This window comes from Ictidomys tridecemlineatus, chromosome 6, assembly GCF_052094955.1.
Source record: "Ictidomys tridecemlineatus isolate mIctTri1 chromosome 6, mIctTri1.hap1, whole genome shotgun sequence".
Taxonomy (NCBI): Eukaryota; Metazoa; Chordata; class Mammalia; order Rodentia; family Sciuridae; genus Ictidomys; species Ictidomys tridecemlineatus.
In genome coordinates this window covers 171,533,479-171,555,718 of record NC_135482.1, presented here as the reverse complement: position 1 = coordinate 171,555,718, position 22,240 = coordinate 171,533,479, and the positions used below count along the sequence as shown (strand labels likewise).

The window sequence follows — 22,240 nt, the reverse complement described above, 5'->3', positions numbered from 1 at the left end:
GGGACATCTCTATAATATTGACTCTCAATCAGTGTGTGATAATGGTATATCCATCTATTTAGGTAATAATACCTAAATAATAACATAAATAAAACCTAAATGATATTTTATAGTTTCTATGTAGAGATCTTGCAGTCATTAAAATTATTCTTGTATTAGTTTTTTGCTATTACATATGGTGTCTTTTCTTAATTTTTTTTAGTTGTCAATGGACCTTTATTTTATTTACTTATATGCAGGGCTGAGAACCAAACCCAGGGCCTCACACATGCTAGGTAAGAGCTCTACTACCGAGTCACAACTGCAGCCCCTATGTTATCCTTTTAAAACTCCAAGATCTTGATAAGCTTTGGAAATAGAATTAATTTGGTTTAATTCACCTATTTATACTAACTCTGATAAATTTACTTTTGAGTTCTGATGATTTATCGCTAGATCTTTTTGGATTTTCAACATATAAAATCATGTGATCGTTTCATTTCTTTTAATTTTTATAAATTTATTATTTTTTCCTTGCTCTATTGTCCCTATTGGAACCTCTAGTAATATACTGAAATAAGTGGTGTTAGTAGACATCTCTTTCTCACACCAGTCTCAAGTGGACAGTGCTGTCTGTTTATTACCTTTGCTAAAGGCCTGGAGTAGACATCCCTGTTTTTAATGTTGAAGAAATACCTTTTTCCCTCCCAAGTTATCAAAGGAAGTTATTTCGAATACAAATTTGAAGGAGATGAGGGAGCAGCAGGTGACTCTACAGAAGTGTGAAGAGAAGTGTGTCACAAGCAGAGAAAACAGCATTTGCAGACCCTGCGAAGCATTTGAGGAACAGCAAGGAAGCCCCTGTAGCTGCAGAGGAAGGAGAAAGCTGAGTGTGGAATATGGAGATGGGGATGGAACAGGGGCTGCGAGGACAGGATGCGACACTGGAATCGACACAGATATTGTCATTTCTGTGTCCTTAATAGAAGGGGAAGTCAAAACATAGAAGTAGGGAGACAATTATGAAACTGACAAAATTGTTGGAGATAGTTTCAATGGTCTACATTTAATAGATTTTAAAAGTAGAGAAAATAAACAAAAGTCCCAACCCACAAAGTCAAAGTAGTTTTTATTGCAAATATTAATAGAAATAATAAAGGTCAAGCAAGGTTAGTAAAGAAAAATGAGAAAAAACATAAATTACCAATATTAGCAATGAAATAAAGAACTCCAGCAGAGAACCTACAGAATTTAAAATAATAAGGGTATGTTATGAACCACTTGTAGAAATTAATTTGACACTAAATAAAGCTGACAATTTCCTTGAAAATCAAAACGTATCTACTCACACAAAATACACACAAAAAGAAAAGGAAAATACAGATACTCCCACATCTAGTAAAAAAAATGAAATTATAATTGAAAATCATCCTCAGGATGACTTTACTTGTAAGGAACATTGCTATTTTCTTGGAAAATAACAATGTCAATCTTATGCAAACTCTATTACCAGGTAATAGAGAGAGTAGAATTATTTTCCTGCGTTTCTGAGACCACCAAGGACATTTCAAAAATAGAAAATTATAGATCAATATGTCTCATGAGTATAGAAGCAAAAATTCTTAGCAATATAAAGAATCATATCAAGAAAAGTGTTAAAAAGATATTGAAAAGTATGAAAATTAAAATATTTGTTAATAAACATACTTAGTGCTATTTAAAATGTTTGTTAAGTTTAAGTTTTTAATTTAGAATAAACATTAAATTTAATAAGTTAGCTATGCTTAAGGTATTTAAAAATTAAATATTAAAATTTACACTATGATGTTTAAAATATGTATTAATAAATATAATACATGAAATATTTTAGATGCTTAAAATAGAGCACATTAAGTTAAATCAATCCCAAGAATAAAAAATACAAAAGCAGTTTAGAGTTCAGAAGTCAATTAATGTGATTCAGTGAATAACTGATAAAGGAGACAATTCTATTATCTCAAAATATATATCAAAAAGCATAAAGACATTCATTAACATTTATGACACACACAAAAAATATTTCAAAATATTAAGAATAGAAGAAAGGATTATAGCTTTTTTTCAGACATTAAAAATGTCTGAAAAAAATGCTATAACTACTAATATAAATAAAATAATGGAATATTTAAAACTTTTAACCTATGGTATGCTCATTCAATATTTCCCTGAAGAATCTTGCTAATAAAATGAGAAAATAAATAGAAATTAATATTAAATACAAATTGCATTATATTATTATTAATAAATTATTTTATTACAATATACAATATACACTATCTTTATGCAGAAATCATATGATAATATTGTTAGAAAATCCTGATGGATCTACAGAAGAATTATTAAGGCTAATAAGTGAATCCAGCAAGACCATAAAATACAAATGATACCATACAAAAATATCAGTTGGATTTCTATAAACTCTTCACAAAAAATAATGGAAATTAAATGTATCATGTGTAATAACTTTAAAAAATTAGAGCTGTGAGGAAATACACCAATAAATTTAACATAAGATTTCTACCTGACAACCAACAAACATTACTAAGAGCAGTTGACGAAGAGTGAGATGAATGGAAACATACTTGCGGGTTAGAAAACTCAATTTTGTTGATATATCAGTTCTCTTCAAAATGGTTGATTGATTCTTAGTAAACCCAATCAAAACGTTAAGGCTTTTTTGAAGCAAAGAAAAAATTTATTCTAAAATTTACATAGAGCTGCAAGTGACCCAAGAAAGTCAAAGCATTCTTGAAAAAGAAGGAAAACAGTGGAGGCTTCTGTTTTCTGATTCCAAGACTTCCTGTCGGTGGCGTTTATCAGGACACGGTGGCAGAGACCAGGAACAGACACATTTAGGTTGCTTTTTCAGAAGTAAATCAGCATGGGAAAGAACTGTCTTCTGGACAAATTTAGACAAAGGGAATATCTCTAGTCAAAACAGAAATGGAATTTGATATGTTGCTCTTAAAGTTTATTTAGAAGAGGAGATGCAGGAAAATAACCAAGAAAATGTATACATGAAAAGACAAATAGTAAGGATTTGTCTGACCATATACCAAAAACATTTTAGCATTAATAACTGATAGAGGTTGGTTTGTAGAGGAATAGAAAATCAGTGGAAAAGATTAGATAATATAGATAAAACTTTAAAAAAAAAATCAAAACAGTAAAGAAAAAATGGTTTGAAGAAATTTTTACTTAGAAAAAAAGTTTGATTCTTAACTCAGTGTACATAAAAATATATTTCATAAATAACTAAATATAAAAAAGAAAAATAATAAGAAACAAATGGATTCACAAACATTTATTATTATCAAACAAAATATTACAAATAAATAAGAAAGTGTCCCGAACATTAAAAAATAAACAGAAGTTATATGTAAGCAACTTACAGAAGAAATAGAAATAAAGACTAAACAAGTGAAATAGATTAATTCTCTTTCCCCTATAATTATAGTAAAGCAAATTAAAATAGAGGCAAAATATTCATTTTTTTTCACCATTTCAAAATTTAAGAAAAACTGATAATAAGTAGTGTCTTGGTCATTCAGGCTGCTATAACAGAAAAGTGTAAACTGCGTAATTTATAACACAAATTTATTGCTCACTGTTCTGGAGGCTGGGAAGTGTAGGATCAGACCACCACAAATTTAGGGTCTGGTGACAGCTTGCTCTCTGCTTACAATAGCATAATTTGTTGCTGTATCCTGACATGTGTGAGAACATAAGGGCCAGAAATTTTCTTCTACTCTCCTTTATTAGAACACTAATCCCATTTCCAAGGACTTCACTTGCATGACCTAATCCCTTCCCCCAAAGCCCACCTCCCAACACCATCCACTGGCGACTATTTCCACATACAGATTTGAGGGGCACACAAATGTTCAGACCAAAGCATCTAGTGTTAACAACCATGTGGGGAAACAATATACTAATGCGTTATTCTTGACTGGGTGATCTGGTATAGCCTTTTTAGAAAGAAATCTGGCAATGTGTGGGAGGCCAACCTTACCCCAGCTGGGTGCTGAGGCGCTCAGTCACAGAAATGGGTGTGTCTTGCTACAGCCCCATGGGTGAAGCTGTGCTCACCTGTTCCTTTGTAATATAACCCCTTGCCCTGTTTAGGATTGAATCTTCCATGGAAGTGCCTTGTGTGTGTCCCCTTCTCTTACTGTACCCTTGGGTGTGGCCTACCCAGGCGTCAGTCAACCTGCTGACAGTGGACATCATGAAGATAGACTCAGCCCCCTGAAACCTGACCCCTTGCCTCATTTGAATAGCTTCTCCTCAATAAAAGGGGTCAGCACGTGCTCTCTCTCTCCAGACCCTAAGGTCAGAGGAGCTGTCACAGCGACCTCAAAGAAAAAGGTATTTGTGTCTCTTGTGTGGTTATTTCGTGCAGCCCAGTTAGCCCAATTTAACTAGAGTGACCCCTGAGCCTTTTAGTCGCGAGAACAGAAACTCTGCAGCAATGACCATCTGAAAGGCATATACTTCAAACATGTAGTTGAATTCTGAGTGTCTCAGAAGAAAGCATTTACACACATTACATGCGTGTAAAAACAAACTATGTCTAAAGGTGCTCATCAATCATACAATTTACAATCATCATACATAGAACAGTGGTGTATAAAAAAGTTTATCATAGCAGGATCTGGCACTTAACAGTACGCATCAGACAAAATGAATTCACTAAAACTATATTTTATTGATATGAAAAATTATATTCAAGGCATAAAAATTTTAACGTTTTCTAAGAATCTTTAAAATCACTACTTATTAACTAAAATGTGTAGGTCTCCGACATCTATGGCAAAACCAAACTGCTGAAGTTTACCTCAGTGAGAGATTAATAAGTAAACTAGACTGTACCCTAGTACCTCAGAATGTGATTTATTTGGATAGAGGGTCTTCACAGAGTAATTAAGTTAAAATGAGGTCAGGAGGTTGGATACTAATCTAGTATGACCAGAGGCCTTCTGAAAAAAGGAAACTTTGGACACAGAGTCAGGTACACATGGAAGGAAGATGATGTGTGGCACACAAGTAAAAGATGGCCATCTCCAAGCCAAAGAGAGAGGCTTGGGACAGATCCTTTCCTCACAGCCCTCAGAAGGAACCAACCCTGTTGACACCTTGATTCTGGACTTTTAACTTCCAGAGTTGTGAGATTATACATTTCTAATGTTGAAGTAGCCCAAGTTGTGGTGCTTTGTTACAAAAGCTTTAGCAATCTAATATAGTAAATTTGTCAAGTTTTATGCTTCTATAATGTCTCATGTTCGGTTTGCCCTTTTTCTTTTGCATTTACATATAATGATTTTGGAAAAATTCAACACTGTCTCACTTAATCCAAGTGACTAGGGAATGGAATTTTCTAGAAACAAACTGAGATAACCAGATGATCAGAGGGAGAGAGAAAAATAATAAGGCAACATGATCTTTTGGACTCATTGGCTCTAACCCTTTGTGACTTTATAACTTCCTGGATTTGCTAAGTTCTGAACCACTTAGGGACTACATTCCCCAAATATTTATTTTCTTAATTTTAGTTCCTTTAAAAGGAATTCTAACACAAGGAGCTGGGTGTGAGTCATTTATCTCAAAAATGAATAAAGGAGGCACAAAATAGGAAGTGTAAAAGATTGAGAAGGGAGAAAAGTCAGTAAAACTGTCTTAATTTATTACTGTTTGGCTAAGTGAGGCTCAGTGCCCCTGGGAACAGTGAGGAATGAGGTAAAATACACCTCAGAATTGTGCCACTGAGGGATGAGTAAGCTGGGGAGTTTGTCCACCCACTCCAGTCTACCATGGTTTGCAGGTTGCCCTTGGGGGAATTACAGGTATAGCACTCTGAAGCTACTTTGGTTCTACTCTACTCTGGAGCTGGGGAAAGCCACCAACAGAGAAACACTTGAGGGGATGGCTATCAGCATCTGAATTACTGTCCAACTAGGTAAGTGAACCCATAGTTTGGCCAATAGGATGCACAGTGGAACATCAGATCAATAGCGTCTGCTGTGCTCCCCGAGGAGAGCTGGATTAATGATTAGATTATGGTTTTATATGAAAATAGGTATATCCATAAGAGATTATTAGAGATAATTTGGGTTTACATGACTTCTAAGGATCCTTGTTTACAGTTAAAAATAAGAAAACAAAAAGAAAACTAAAAACATGTTTGAGGGGCAGTTCTTGTCTACCCGTAAAATTTAATATTGAAAAATCAGAACTAATGTCTCTGAAAAAAAAAGAAAGAAGAAATGAAAGAAACTATACTCTGGGTCCTGCCTGAATTCATAAACACTAAGCCTTATTTTTAAGCATTTAGAATGTCATTCATTTGACACATTCCCCTTTTCAACCAATCTGAACAATCATGAAGGCTTAGGCTGGATTTGAGGAAAAAGAAGTTGAATAAAACCATGTTTACTCAAGAAATTCACAATCTAAGAGCCAGAATGGAGGTGCATACACAAATAACTGTATAACTTATGATGTGATAACTATCAAAATTGGTATGTACAGAGGCTCAGTACAAGACAACAGATTCTTTATCCTGGTTGATCAAGTCGTTTTTTTCTGGACTCTCAGTTTAGTTCTAAAAGATGATTAGGGGTTTTCAAGTTGGATAAGATTGGATGGGTTAAGGTAGGTTATTCTGTGACAGTAGCCAAGATAAGCAAATTAAACCAAGAATAAAAGTATATGGTAGTTCAAGAACACTACAATTTAGGGATTTGAAATGTTAACTCCAGGAAATGCGGTGGGTGGGTGGGAGATTTTTGATCAGGAAAGGCATATTTTAGATTTGTGATATTAGTGAACCTATTCTGACAGCGATAGAACTTGAATTGGGGAATGAGGAGATACAAATGTGGAAACTATTCTTGTGAGTACTGCAGTAATGCGGGTAATGCAATCCTGAACTATAGCAACCATCAGCATCATCAAGGAAAGGAAGGTTCTAATTGATGAAACACAGTGACTGTAAGTGCTTAAGAGAGGAAAGGGATGGACAGAAGGTGGGGGAGGGAGGGAGAGAGAAAGAGACAGAGAGAGAGAGAGAGAGACAGAGAGAGAGAGAGAGAGAGAGAGAGAGAGAAAGAGAGAGAGAGAGAGAGAGAGACAGAGAGAGACAGAGAGACAGAGAGACAGAGAGAGACAGAGAGAGACAGAGAGAGACAGAGAGACAGACACAGACACTAAGGATTCCTCCCAGACTTCTGTTTCAGATATGTGGGAGAACCAATTGCTAGAATAGCTATTACAGAAGTAGGCTTGCTAAGTTGTAGGTGGTGATGAGTTTAGGTTTGACCATATTGAGTTGTGTAGAAAATTCAACATTAAATGTGTAAGCTTTTCACTTCTTATCTATGAAAGTAGAAAGATGATGGTGACGAATTTGAAATTATCAACAGCTTCAGTGCTTTAGAGGGAAGTCCTATCACCATTATAGCAGATAAAATATCAACTAGGTTAAACCCTGTGAAATTTCTCCTTGGCTATTTTGACCTTCACAACAATTGCAGTTTTATATGGTTCATCATAGTTTGCTGGTTTCTGGGAAGAAACTTATAAAGGATTTTCTTTACACTTTGCTTAAAAAAATAAAAGGTTATTGTTAAGTATTGAAAGAAATGTTTCAAGAGAAAAATAATGTGACCAAATGTATCATACTGAAATGTTTATATTAATCAATTTCAAGTCTTACTACCTACTTGTTAGGGACCAATTAAGTCAGTAAACAGCTCTAACCTGGGAGGTAAGTGGTAATAGTGGTAGGGATTTATTGGACTCTGCTTCCAAGATCCTACTGAAGAAACTGAATTGTATCATTCTTATTTCTCCTCATGTCCCCTGCAGATGGTTGGTTTTGCTCCTTGATCGACAACTCCTCAAATTTTAAAGAGAAAAGCCTGAAGTAATTACTCTTGAAAATATAATTTACCTTTCTTGTAATTTGAACTGAGATTTTTTTTCTTGGTTAGCCAAAAGGAGGAGCAAAACATTTGAAGGCTTTTCAAAGAGAATAAAAAATACATGAAGAAATTATGTTTTTTTTCTTTTTTTGGTGACTGATGCCAGGAACATTTTGTTTTGATAAGTTCAATTCTGCCATCATTATATTACAGTCAAAATAGTGCTTCTGACTGATTTACACATTTCTCTTCTAAGCTGCTCTTGCTCTCTGAAACTGAGATACTCCCAGTTCAAAATTATTTCTGCCTTTCAGATTTATACTGACATTAGTATAAACTAAATGAAGAAAAATGAAAATATATTCATGCAGCTGTTTCTGCATATCACCTTTAATCTTCCTTGCACTTTAAAATATGGGCTTCTCAGAGAGGAAAAGAGAGAGATCTATTTTTGCTCTATGTGAATATAAAAGTAATTTGTTACCATGGTGATAGATTTTTTTTTCCATCCTGTATTTTCCAAACATAGCCTTTGCTACAGGTTTTGAGTAAACAGCCATTCTCGTTGTCCTCCATATACAATGTCATGCTCCACTGACCACTTTGGGTCAAGCACAAGCTAGTCTACAAGATCCAGCATCACATTTGACAGAGATTTTTATTTTTATTTTTTATTTTTTTGATGTTTGTATCAATATGGGCTTTTTGACAGAGTCAGAGAAGGGGCATTTCAAATTTCTAAGTCCCTTGATTTGGCAAGCACTATAGCTTAGTGTTCCAATTTCCAGGTCATTCTTTGCAAAAGAATCACTGTTTATTTAACCCTACGCAGTTCTCCCTGGTCAGTATTCACCTGGCATTACATCTCCAGCTAGCCAGTCTGCAAAAGGATATTTTTCCTATCAATATTGTCTATAGAAAACTAGCAACTTTTCATTTGTTCTTTAAACAAACAAGCAAAGGGGGTCTCATGATTTTCTATTTAAGAAAGATATAGTAGAAGAAATCAAGTAATTTATAGAACTTGGAGAGCCAACCCATAGGCTACAAGAAATTAAGTCAATCAACAATTAAGAAAAATTGCTTTAAACATAGGGTAGATGAGGGAAGATGAAGAAATGAAGGTGTGATCAGAGAAATACATATGCCCAAGTTTTGAGGATGTATTTGTGAGCTGGTCATTGAAGGTAGGGAAGGTGGGGCAATTTGAAGAAGGAGATAGAAGAGAACCATGTGAGCAAACAGCAATGAACATGGGTTATTTGCAGCTGGTGAGAAATTTTAGTTCAAATATTAGCTAAAAATTTATTGGTCAAAGGATCATTTATATATTTATCATATAGTCTGCTCTTAGATGGAAAAAAAGGCATAAATACAAAAGAATACATTGTTCTTATTTAAGCTAAATGTTTGTCAAACATCTACCTGGGCAAGGTACTATGTTGATCCTGATGTAGGTAAACAAAAGTAGAGAAATATAAATATTGAATAAATGGAAAGAGGAGATGACATGTAAACAGATAAAAAGGTAGCTGATTATACAAAAGCCATGTGAGCAGCAGAGAGATAAGTTTATTATTTTAAGGCAGTAGAAAATCCTTTGACTTCAGAGAATCAGACACCAAGATTAGAACTAGCTTTTGAAGAGAAGGTTGAATTTAGAATAGTATAAAGATGAAAAAGGAACCCCTCTTCTCTAGGTGACCCCCAATGGAGCCTACACATGAAGAATATTATTGAATAAAATAGGAAGTTGGACTGCACACCATGTCTTAAAATCAAGGCTAAAATAGACTTCTACTCTGATTCTAAACCAGGGAGTCTAAAGGGTCTGTAAAATAGACTAAAAGCTCCTGTACCCAATCAGCTGGATGAATGAGTATGTCAACATTAACTCCCACGTATGTTTGGAGGCAGAAAATTGAGTGGAGTACTACCTCATCAGAACAAGAGGCCAAGTTTGACAGAATGCAGTCAAAATGAAAACATGCATCTGGGCTGATATTAGGTACCATCACCCTGACCACCAATAAAATGGTATAAGGAATGGCAACTTCCAACAAAGTTCACTGATGCCCTTTCCTCTGTGAGAAATGTAGGCATTAGAAGACTGTTTTACCTTCAGTAATCTCCTAGGAAGAGAGCAAAAATTGTGAATATTACCCTCAATGGGTACAGACAAAAGCCAAGCAAAATGAGAATCTGGGCTTCCTCTCCCCTCAGTAATGGCAAAAGCTGAACACTAGGTTCTTCTATGCACCACAGAACTGACTCTTCATAGAAACCTAATGTTATAGGCATCTTATTTCCATTTTGTAGATAAAGTGAAACTTCAGGGCTAAGATAAAAGAATTTTCCCCAAGTGAAGTAACAAGTAAGTGGACGACCCAACATTTGAATCCATATCCACAAGGTTCATCTATATAGACATGCAGATCCGACTAGTCCAACCAAAACTTGGACATATGTGAAAAACTGGCAGAGATTCATCTGCAAAAGGTCATAGACAGGCTAAGGTGGTTAAACCTGTTTTTCAGGAACTCAGGAGTTTCTGAGGCATTTCCTTTGAGGAAGAATATGGCAGGCGTCAACTGATTTTAGGTAAAAGTCAGCGGAGAATGTATGGAATTAATCCAAAAGAAGCTATTTGGCAGTTAAGAGCTGTTAATAACTTAAAAATGAACTTGGGGATTATGAATAGCTCAGCACAAATCACCATTGGAAGTACTGAGTAGGTTCTGAATTATAGGTCTTAGGTGAAAGGCTATTATTTTGAGTAAAACCCAATGATAATAATAGAACGAGAAGAGTAAAGTCTCATCTTTACTCCTGGGGCTTGATTTCTTTATCTATCAAGCAAAGAGTGTAGGCTCGTTAATCTGTATGGTCTCTTTTATTTGTGACTCCAGGCTTCTACAATCATATGGGCTTTAAGTTATAAGTGTGTATAGATATAGCCAAATGAAATTTCCATTTGGATGTATGGTCTCTCACAAATTAATGGAAGAATACTTAGGCAAATTGTACACTGTAATTTTTAAGAACTCCAAAGATATGCTGAAATTTCAGTTTTGATTAGGGAAAAATAAATGAATTGTACTCTTCACAGGCTAATCACAGCTAAGACTTTGGGGATACCTATCTTTAATACATATTTAATATTCCCTTTATATAAAGAGAAACAAGGATGGCATATCATTATTAGAAAGCCTGACAGTTAAAAAGTTGTCTTTTTTTTTTAACAAATGTGGATACAAGTTTTGAGCATTACTTGAAACAGCAGAGCATGGAGAAGAGTCATTTAGGCAACCTCCACATGAGGCTTTTAATAGCTCTGTAACCCCACTTTCTTCCAGACTCTTGTCAAGGACTGCTACTTCTGGGGAGTTTTATGATATGGAGGGTGAGGAGAGGGAGCTATCATGGGATGGAGGCCAAGTGTAGAGATTGTGTGGGAGGTGTTTGGCAGTGTGCCATTGCTTCTTCAGGCTGCAGTGACAGGGTGGCTGGAAATAATGTGTCTGTCACCCACCGGCTCCTGTTCCAGCCATGCAGATTCTTCATTGCCCTTATCTTATTTTCTTCCATCTTCTTTTGATTCTTGCTCACCTGTAGGTAACATGGTATTTCACTTGGAGTTTGATGAATGGAGTTTTGGCCCACAGAAGACCTTCTCATATATTACCTATGACCTCTAATTTTCTGGGGCTACCATATCCTTTGAGATTTAACTCAAATTGGTTTTGTCTGTGTTCATTACATATGAAAGGGGAATCCGGGATCATTTCCATTAATTTCGGGAATTCACGGAGGTCTTCGTGTCTCTGAGTCCCTGTTGTTAAATTCCTGACCTCCATTGAGCATGCATGGTCTAAGATACGTTCTTTCCACACCATACTGTTCTGCTGGCTGGACCCTTTCTCTTTTTTTTTTCTATCTTTTGAAGTGTCACAGACACAAGGCGGAGGAATTGAGTCAACTGAAATGTTGGGAGGTGACTACATGCAACACCGCAAATAATGACAGAGTAAATACTTGACAACTCTGTAATTAAAAATCCTTCCGTCATGTTTTGTATCTTTGCCCTTCTTATAGGGGCTTCCTTTTTTTCAGCTCAGGTTATATGGTAAAGCTTCTCTCTGCTGCACGTTGGCTGCTTCTCAGAAAACAGCAGTCTCCCAGGCCTCATAGAACAATTCTATACCATACCCTACCCCAAAGTGAATTCCAAGCCGACTTAGGTCCAGACCCATTGTTAAGTACTTTACTAACCCAAGAGACTTTTGTTCTAAAGCTGCATAAACCAGCAGCCCAAAGCCTTGAAATGACAGTGTTTCTGTAATCTAGACAGGCTCATGTGCTTCCATAGGACTGTCTTTTAAAAATATGAACATAGTACTGCCAATGCTAATTTCTGCTCCTTGTTATCCCAACACCATTACTCAAATCAGGGGTGGCTATGTGCCACTTTGCTTTTGTGCTACTCCCCCACTTTTTTTTGAAAGGCATCTTTATTTCAGATACAGATGAATATAATAGACACAAATGAATGAAAAACATTTTCAGTGGATACAGTAGGTAGACATGGTCTTTACGTGGAGGCAAGGATGCTGGAAGAGCGTTGCAGACATAGTCCAGTTTGTGTTAAACACATGCCATGTTGGTTATTAGGGGAAGAAAAATTGGAAATGTGCCTTGGACCAGTCTAAGGAGAGACTTGGAAAACAAGCACTGGGACTTTATTTTGTGAGTAGTAGGGAACCAATAATGGGTTTTGGGTAGAAATGCTTTCACCTTTGCAACTTTGCTTTAGGGAGAAATTTCATGAGTAGGATAGGTAGTGTAGCGAAAGAACAGAGGACCTTAATTTGCTGGCCTTCTGTAAAAGACTGAGTTTCTGTCCAATTTCATTTCAGTGAATTGAAGAATATCTGGGGGTTAAAAATTTAGTTATTACTCTTGATTGTGTCTCTCAAAAAAACTAATTTGAAATTTAATAATTAAAAAATCTTATCTACTAATATACAATTATAAAAATACTTTGTTATTTTCTACACAATACTAAACTTGCCTTCAATAGAATTAAGGGGAGCCATTGTAAAGGTTTATGTGGGAGAGGAAGAAGTGGCTGTCAGAGTCTCCCAAGGCAGCTATAGCCAACATGAAGATTGGAATGAACTTTCCATTAGACCCACCCTCCACAAAATGTCACAACCCAGAGAGTTTTGAACAGTAAAATTGGCTTCTACAGGAATAAAATTCACACAATTCAACATGTCACCTCCTCAGTTCAACTGGAAGTCACATCCTAAGTCAGATTCAGTCTGATTTGAAATCAAGAGTACAAATCCAGTGTGTGTGAGGGGATGGGGTCTGGGGGGGATGGTTGGTCTGAATTTGGGAGAGAAGGGAAAAGGGATGGAACTTTGAAAAGCTCTCACTTTCTTCCTTACATTTTTAAATTTTTATGTGCATAAATTTATTTAATAATAAATAAATATCAAAACAAAGAAATAAAATATTTCTTAGTAATGACCTAGCTGGGGTTTCTAAAATCAGGTTTAAAGACTAAAGGTATATGGGCTGTTTCAGGCTTCTGCTTTGATACTGTTGAACCATGTGGAAGTGAAGTAGAGGTGAGTAGGAGTTAAGTGTAACTATTTTCTACCCTAGCCTCTGGAGCTTCAGTCTTTCTTCCTTGGTTTATTGCATCTCTCTAGGGACCACCTGATAAGAAGATTTCACTTTATGTGTCACAAAATTAGGATTAGGAATTCTTTAGAGCTTCCTTATGCCAAATTTTGCCCCAGCATCAAAGATTATTGGGTAGTTTGGATCAGCACAGTGAACTCTAGAATGTAAGAGGAAAGAGAGGAACATATTTTTACTAGGGTATGAGGAAAGGTAGTTTTACTAAGTACTTATTTCCACCCAATCCCTGCGTCACTTATGTTGACAACATAATTCTCATCTAGTTCCATTGTGTACATGAAGAAACAAGTTCAGAGAAGTTGGACACTTTGTTAAAAATCATAGAGTAAGTGACAGAGTCATTTCTTAGTATCCTTCTGTGTGTCTTGCAAGTTCATGCTTTTTGCCATACCATGTGCTACTCATTGGTTAATGGATGATCCCTTCTGATTCATCTGTGATTATGTATAGCCTCTAAAAAGCAGAGCTAAGATGTGGACACCACACCTAGCAGCTCCCGGGTCTGCCATACCTCAGTTTGGCAACTATGTTTCTGAAGGCTGAGCTTTGGAATGATAAAGCAATCACTTAGTGGGGTCTTTATTTATTTATTTTTAATGAATTGGTACAATTGCTCAGGCTGAGTAGCCACTGAACGTTCTGCTAGGGAGACACATTAAGGGAGGACTAATAACAAGAAGTTCCCAGTTCTTTTAAAATTGTTTGATGTAATTCTGGTTGGCAGCCCACGGAGGATGCTGTTTTCCTGTGGAGTTTTTATTAGGATTGCTGTGCGGTTGTCTGCCTTCCTGACTTTGCATATTCACTGCTGCTTGGTTCAGAAATAACTAGCTGCTCAGCTGAATTTAAAGTGAAGAGAATAACTTCCAGAATAATGCCATATGAATAAATATAACTAAACATGTTCTATTAGCAAAACCAGGGCAGTGAATTGGTTATATGCAACTGTAAGAGGGACATATCTTTGTAGGGGTTGAAGCACACATCTAGATTTTATGTGCAACAAGAATATGCTTTCCTCTGGACCTTTCTTCCACTCCTAGCCCTCACTCCAGGTTCCCTCCATGATTGACAGGCATTGGTTCTACAATACCAAGGTCTCCACTTCTGGGGCAGAGATTTGTGCCAATTATTGTTCCTCAAGAATTGAGATGAAAGTACTTTTCTCCTAAATTACTTGTAAAATTGCATCCATTTCCTTTTTTCAATTTTGCAAGGCTAGTCCTGTCTGTTAGCTGAGTGGGTCTAGCCCAACCAGCCCATTACCGAGTGACTCCTGTAGGGCCATTTGGAAAATGCCATAGTGTAGTCACGATAGCCTGTCTATCTCAGCTGCTAGAATATTATTGCTTTGAACTTTGCTAGCTTCTTCTTCCCAAAAAGCCAGAGCCATTTGTCAATTTTTAAAAGAATTCAATGTATGCAAAATGAAAAATAAAGAATATGATGAAGTAATTAGGTGTCCCCATATTTATAACCTTCAATATGCTCAGTTAAGATGTGCTTTTAATATATTTTCTGTGAAGGGGGTCCATGATCCTCTTACATAAGAGCATTTTCTGTAAGGAGAGCACACTGAGTGTTCAGGTAAGATCCCAATTGAAGCACTGAAATTAATGCGTGTTATATATGCAAATCTCTAAATATTCAACACAAGGACAATTCATGGAATATCTAGGTACCACATGCTTTAGTCATTTTATTTTACTGAATTCTCCCAGTAGTTCTATGGTCAGGCATTGTCCCCACCTTTTTATGAGTGCCTGGTTTTAGACTGTAACCTCTGAGGCCAAGACCGTGTCCAACTTATTCACTGTTAAATTCACACAAGCAAACACAGGTCTTGTTCAAAGTAAGTACTTCAAGAGTATTTGTTGAATTAACTCTGTCCCTCAGAGTATGTTTATTAACTATAGAACTGAACTCCTTGAAGAAAACAAAGATCAGAAAAATTAAGTGGTAGGCTCAAGTCTCAATGTCACTAAACAGCGGATGAGACTTGAAGCCAATCCTGGCCCCATCTTTTGAGATCAGAATTGTGAAGAGCCCTTCGCCCAAATAATTTCTCTGGTTTCTCTGAGCACCTCTGTGAGCTGATACTTTAGTTGATGAGTTTCCAAGTCTGTGCTATTCCTCAGGGTATACTGTCTCCCAGTTTACCAATATGGTTCTTCCTGTTGCTGAAGCAGGAACCTTTTCTACATCAAGCAGAAATGTCAAATCGCTGACACTCAGAGGAATAGTGATTAATTTCTTTCTGGCAGGAGAGAGGCTGGCATATGGCATTAATTCTCTGTGACCAAGGGATTGGTGGACCAAGGGACACATGGCCCTTGGGTTCTGTTTTCTCTGCTTTTGTCAGAGATGTGACAGCTCTGAGCTCTCAGAGAGCTAGTCTACGATGGGTGAAGGCCTTTTATGGGATTAGCTAAAATTCCTCCCCTTTAAAGAAAACAGTGTTCTTAAATAGACCAGAAAACAAGTGGAACAAGAGCTGATTTGTGCATTTGTCTGAGAATTTGATAAGAAAACCAGAACAGAACAGCCAGAGGGAAAGGCAACCAATGAGAAAAGGCTGCAGGGATTTGGGGCTTATGATAAAACTTGGTAGGAGAACCTAATGCCTAAAATAAATGAACTCCAGAGCAAGGAGAGAATCAAGAACAAGGAGGAACATGGAAGATTAGGTCATGGCTATCAGTGTTAATAGTGGAGTCTTCTGACACCCCTTCTCTGACTTTCTATCTTAAGCTCTAAATCATCTGACACTCTCTCTCTCTCTCTCTCTCTCTCTCTCTCTCTCTCTCTCTCTCTCTCTCTCTCTCTCTCTCTGTCTCTCTTTCTCGCTCATATATATCACTGTTTAACTGTTCTACTAAATTCCTTCCTATTTAAAAATGTATACTTAAGAAAAAATAGAGCTAATCGATTCAGCTTCTGCACTCCAACATTTGTCTCTGATTCTTAGGCCAGAAGTCCAAAGAGGCATGTTGTAATATTACATTTTCCCTTGCTTATTAAGATTTAAGTCACCTTGGAACACTTTACCCATCTGAACCTCAACTCTTCTTACATCTGAGGCAATGGTGTGTACTAATTGGGAGCTTATTTCCCAGGGTTTTGTCTTGCCCCTAAACTACCCATATGATATGACTCTTAGTCTCTTCACGTCCCATTTCCCAATCTCAATGTATATTGTAAAAAGGTCAGCGTCCTCACCACATTGGAAGCACGTTTGGACAGGGCATGGCACAATGAGGGTGTCCTATCAATACGTTTTGGGGGAGGTGTGGGATGATATTTTTTCATTCCAGTATGTTAATCAGCTTTCTGTCACTCTGACAAATCCCTGAGAGAAATCAACTTAAAAGGAGTAAATTTTTATTTTGGCTTATGTTTTCAGAAGTGCTTTGGCCTTGTTCCTTTGAGCCTGTAGCAGCATAGTATATCCTGGCAGGCTTATGTGGTAGAAGAAGACTGTTCATCTCATGGACTCTGGGAAGAAAGGAGAAAAGGAAAGAGGGACCCCATATCCCCTTCAAGGGCATAAACCCAGTGACCCAACTTCTTTCCACCAGTCCCCACCTACTTAAAGTTCCACTGCATCCCAAGAGTCCCCCTAATAATGCCACAGGCTAGAGACCAAGACTTCAACACATGGTCTTTGAGGAATATTCAATGAGCAAACTCCAGCACCAGCAGTTGTGACCAGGATCAATTTAAAGAACTCAGCTATAAGAGTGCAAAGATAACCAGGTGTGGGGGGTGCACGCCTGTAATCCCAGCAGCTTGGGAGCCTGAAGCAGGAGGATTTGGAGTTCAAAGCCAGCATCAGCAATTTAGGGAGTCTCTAAGTAACACTTGAAAAAGGGCTGGGGACGTGACTCAGTAGTTAAGCACCCCTAGGTTCAATCTCTGATCAAAAAAAAAAAAAAAAGAAAAGAAAAGAAAAGAAAGAAAGTGTATAGATGCCTAGGTAATGGGAAGCATTCCTGTCCTTATCTCACAGGATTTTGCAAACTTGTCTGCTTGCTCATTTCCCCAAAATTGCCTAATGAATGGCTAGTCTACTAAAGAAACAGGACCCTGATGTCAGGATCTTTGTGTAGAACTTCCTTTATGTTCTTTTATGTCACTCAATTTTATTTATAGTGTTTTGCTGTTTTCAAAGCCCTTTCAGAGGCAACTCAATCACTGTGTATGACAATCCTGAATGGCATGTTTTCATTCTTTCTTCACAGATGAGGGAATGAGGGCACAAGGAAGTGAGCCCTTATTTTGCCTGGGGGATGAGAGGAGGAGAAGGGGTATGAAGAAGAAGATCTTTCCGTTCCAGGCTCTGTTCTCCCCACCTTACCAGGCTGCCTCTGATAAGCACTTCCTGACCCCTTCTCCCCCCTCGGGTCCCCACTGTCTCTGTTTTCCTTAAGCACTCGACACATGCCCAGTGCTCCCTGCCTACACACCTCATGCATGGCTTCAAGGCACCGCACAGTGAATGCCAATGACAGAGTGACAGCTAAAGGCAACCTATTTTTAAAAAATCTCACTTTGCTGAATTATTGTAATAATTGCGCCACCATCGATGTCACCTGCAGTTGCCCTCAGAGGGCAGAAGATCAGCAGCTAATCAGCTGTCCTTTGCCCCTGGATGAGATTTGAGAAAGAGGCCATCACAGTTAAAGAGGAAGCGGCACACCAAAAGCTTAGGCTCCTTTTCAGCGTCTGACTTTGTATTCGCATCCAGGCATGCTCAGCTCCACCGAGGCGAAGGGTCACAGTACTCCACAGTCTCTCAAATCACTCCACAGTAATACTCTTTATAGATCCTATTATTGTCAGTAGAAAACAATTTTGAGGCCTGTATGTGATTAGGGCAGATGGCCAGCTGGAGGCATTTGAAGAAAATATCTTTTTACATTTCCTTTTATTGAATTTGGAGAATTCCTCGTTTAATGCGGAATTTTGTACTGCATTTCAATCCAGCAAAACTTGGAAGAAAATCCCTTTTAAGGCTACAGATGGATCTTGGTAATGCTTTGATTAAATAGTTGTTAGCAAGCAATGTTTCCGGAGCTCATCACAGGCCCTTCTCTACCCACTGTAATTCTCACCTTTGATTTCATTATTTTATGAAGGAAGATAGAAGAGGAAATGAAATACAATTTAATGAGTTCTTTACTCGTCCATTGTGCAGAAAGAGAAACCCAGAGGACAAGGAGAATAAAATGGCACACTGCCAAGCTTTCTAGGCATGAGATTTTTTTTTAATCTAAAATCACTGGTTATAGAATTCATAAATTGTTTTTCTCATTAAAATGTAGTCAACTGTCAACAATTTCTTTTCTTATTTCTAAAACATTCATGTAGGCTGTGCATATGGCAATGAATCAGGGACTTCTCAGTATAGTGGGTTTCTTTTCTCCTTACAACAAGAGGATAATTAATTGTGTATTGTTATATCACTTTTATCATGTCTATTAATTTTAGTGAGTCTTCTTTTTTTTTTCCTCCAGCTCAATGGCACACTCCTGAAAGGCAGAGATGAAGTTTCCTGTGTATTTTCCATGCTTTGAATGGAGCAGGTATATATCTCACTCATAGGAGGCAGGAGAAAAAATATAGGCTAAGTGCCCATTTGCTTTAAGTTAAAAAATACGTGTCTCATATCCAAGCACAGCTATTTTCTTTTTTAACCTATATGATGAGTAATAGATAAGATTTTAAAAATTGGAAGTGGAAAACATGTCTAGAGAGGAGGGTACCCACCCAGAGGCAATTGTTCTAGCTGATTTTTTCCTCACCTGCAATTGAGAATGATAGCTAATTACTTAAATTGGATTCTTCTCCTGCTTGGCACTCGGCTACAACTTGCTTCCCTGTTGCCCTCACAATGTAGGCAAATGATTGAATGATAGCTCATAGAACGTGAGCGGAAGTGATGTTTTCCACATCTAGGCCTGGCATAGAAACCTCCCTGACAGACTCTTCCACACTCTTTTTCTACTTTTGCTCACTTAGAAACACATGTGCCAGAGATGTCAGAGTCCCCACCAGCCTGGAGCCCTGGATGGAGTCAATGACCCTCACTGACCTGGACCATGCCGCAGCACTCTGTCTTTTCATGGAGGTGAAAAGATTCTATGTGACATCATTGCACGGTGGGCATATTTGTTCCTGCAGCCCAATGTCCTCTGAGAGATCATTGAAATTGGACTCCCAACAACATCGGTAGGCACATTATACACAGAGATGGAAAACACCGTACTGGTGTGGAATAAAAAGCTCTGCTTTTATGGTAGCTTTTCTCAAAATGATATTTCATAAACCTCCGCATCAGAAGCTGAGTGGGCCAAAGAAGTTGCCCAAACTTCATTAATGATGATGGATGGAAAAGCAATACTCTGGACTTCAGCAAGAAAAGTAATATGGTTCCCAAATGAATATACAAGCTCTCTGGATTTTTTTTTTTTTTTTCAGAAAAGGGAAAGAAACTTGGGAGGCTCAGAGTAACAGGGATATTTCTTTGCATATGTGTGCTTGTGTAACACTGTATGAATTAGGATGCCAAAGCCTTAAGTTTTTAATATTCTTTCTTGCCACAGCTTTTGTTATTAGTCCTCTTGTATGGCTTTCCACAAAGCAGATATGCCTACCAGAAGCAAGGCTTGCATTTTGCAGGTTGAGCATCCCTTTTTCAAAATGCCTTGGATTGAAGTACTTAAGCTTTTCATTTTTTAAATATTTGCATGTATATGAGATATCTCGGAGATGGGACCCAGGTAAAAACATGAAATTCATTTATGTTTCATACATTATACATGTTACACATATAGCCTGAAGCTAATCGTACACAATATTTTTAGTATGCCTGCATTTTGTACATGAAATAAGATGTGGGCTTTCCATTTGTGGCATCATGTTGTGCTCAGAAAGGTGTGGATTTTGGAGTATGACAGATCTTGTATTTTTGGATTAGGGATGCTCAACCTGTATTAATTACTTCTAGTAGCAGCAGAAGGGAGGCATCAAGCATGTGAGAGTTTACATCTGGAAGCAAAAAGAACTGAAACGGGGATACACCTCCTCGGACCAGTGATGCTTTATTAAGCACCAGAGGGGCACATTTTCAGGAGGAAAATGGCAACTGGTTACAAGAAGGGTCTGAGTTTTACAGTTAGACTTGAATCATAGCAGAATGGGTCAGTTGGGCAGCCAGAGGCAACCAGTGTGCAAGTTTAAAGCCCATTGTTGCTGGGAAATGGTGAAAGTCCAACATCCCTTGCTTTCCTTCTCTCCCAGTGACCGGTTGTCCTCGTTTCTCCCTGGGGGTTGTTGTCCATATCCTTCAACATCAACCAGGAGCTATTGAACCCATTTGCCTGTGTCTTCCAAAAATGTCTCAAGTTTTTGCTTTCTAACTTTGTGCTTTTTACATAGAAAAAAATTAGTTTTCAAAAAACTGAAAAAAAAGTGATTTACCATCTTGTCTAGGTTTATTTGGTTAGTAATGAGATATAGAGGCAATTTGAAATTCTCAATTTTATCACTATATATAAAAATATGATTAACACGTACTTTTCTGCAATCTCTTTCAGAGAGTCTTTTTGAATCACCTGGACTTTCTTACATTTTAAATTATGATTTAGTTTTTTAAAGGGGCCTGCCTTTCTTCTAGACTCTTGAAAGATCTCTGCTGATCTACTGATGGAAATTTCACAGGAGAAATATGTTTTTAAATCTAATTCTGACTGGCTAAAAGAATGAGTGACATTTTTCTTGTGTTCACAACTGTGTTAATCCTAAGATGCATTGTAAAATTCAAAAGTTCAAATAATGGAAATTCCTTGGAAATCTGGGAATGGAACCACCATTTGATCCAGCTATCCCTCTCCTTGGACTATACCCGAAAGACTTAAAAACAGCATACTACAGGGATGCAGTCACACCAATGTTTATAGCAGCACAATTCACAAGAGCTAAACTATGGCACCAACCTAGATGCCCTTTAACAGATGAATGGATAAAAAAAATGTGGCCTATATACACAATGGAATATTACTCAGCAATAAAAGAGAATAAAATCATGGCATTTGCAAGTTAACAGGTGGCATTGGAGAAAGTAGTGCTAACTGAAGTTAGCCAATCCCCAAAAAACAAGGAGGCTGACTCATAGTGGGGTAGGGAGGGGTAGCATGGGAGGAATAGATGAATTCTAGATAGAGAAGAGGGGTGGGAGGGGAAGGGAGGGGGCAGGGGATTAGTAAGGATGGTGGAATGTGATAGACATCATTATCCAAAGTACATGTACGAAAGAAATGAATTGGGTGTCTACATACTTTATATACATACAGAGATATGAAAAACTGTGGTATATATGTATAATAAGAATTGTAATGCATTCTTCTGCTGTCATTTTCTTTTTAAAATCAATGAAAAAATCAAATAAGAGTGACATTATTGCTGTACGCATATATATGTGACTGCATGACCAATATGATTCTACAACATGTACACTCAGAAAAATGAGAAATTATATCCCACCTATGTATGATATATCAAAGTGCATAAATGCATCCTACTGTCAT

General features: G+C 37.3%; 1 long non-coding RNA gene across 1 annotated transcript; it reads left to right on the top strand.

Annotated features, from left to right (window-relative positions):
* The first annotated feature begins 19,167 nt into the window (after positions 1 to 19,167).
* LOC144378428 (uncharacterized) lies at positions 19,168 to 19,953 on the top strand. Its single transcript, XR_013440079.1, has 2 exons — positions 19,168 to 19,237; positions 19,674 to 19,953. It is a non-coding gene; the product is annotated as an uncharacterized LOC144378428 (long non-coding RNA).
* The last annotated feature ends 2,287 nt before the right edge of the window (positions 19,954 to 22,240 follow it).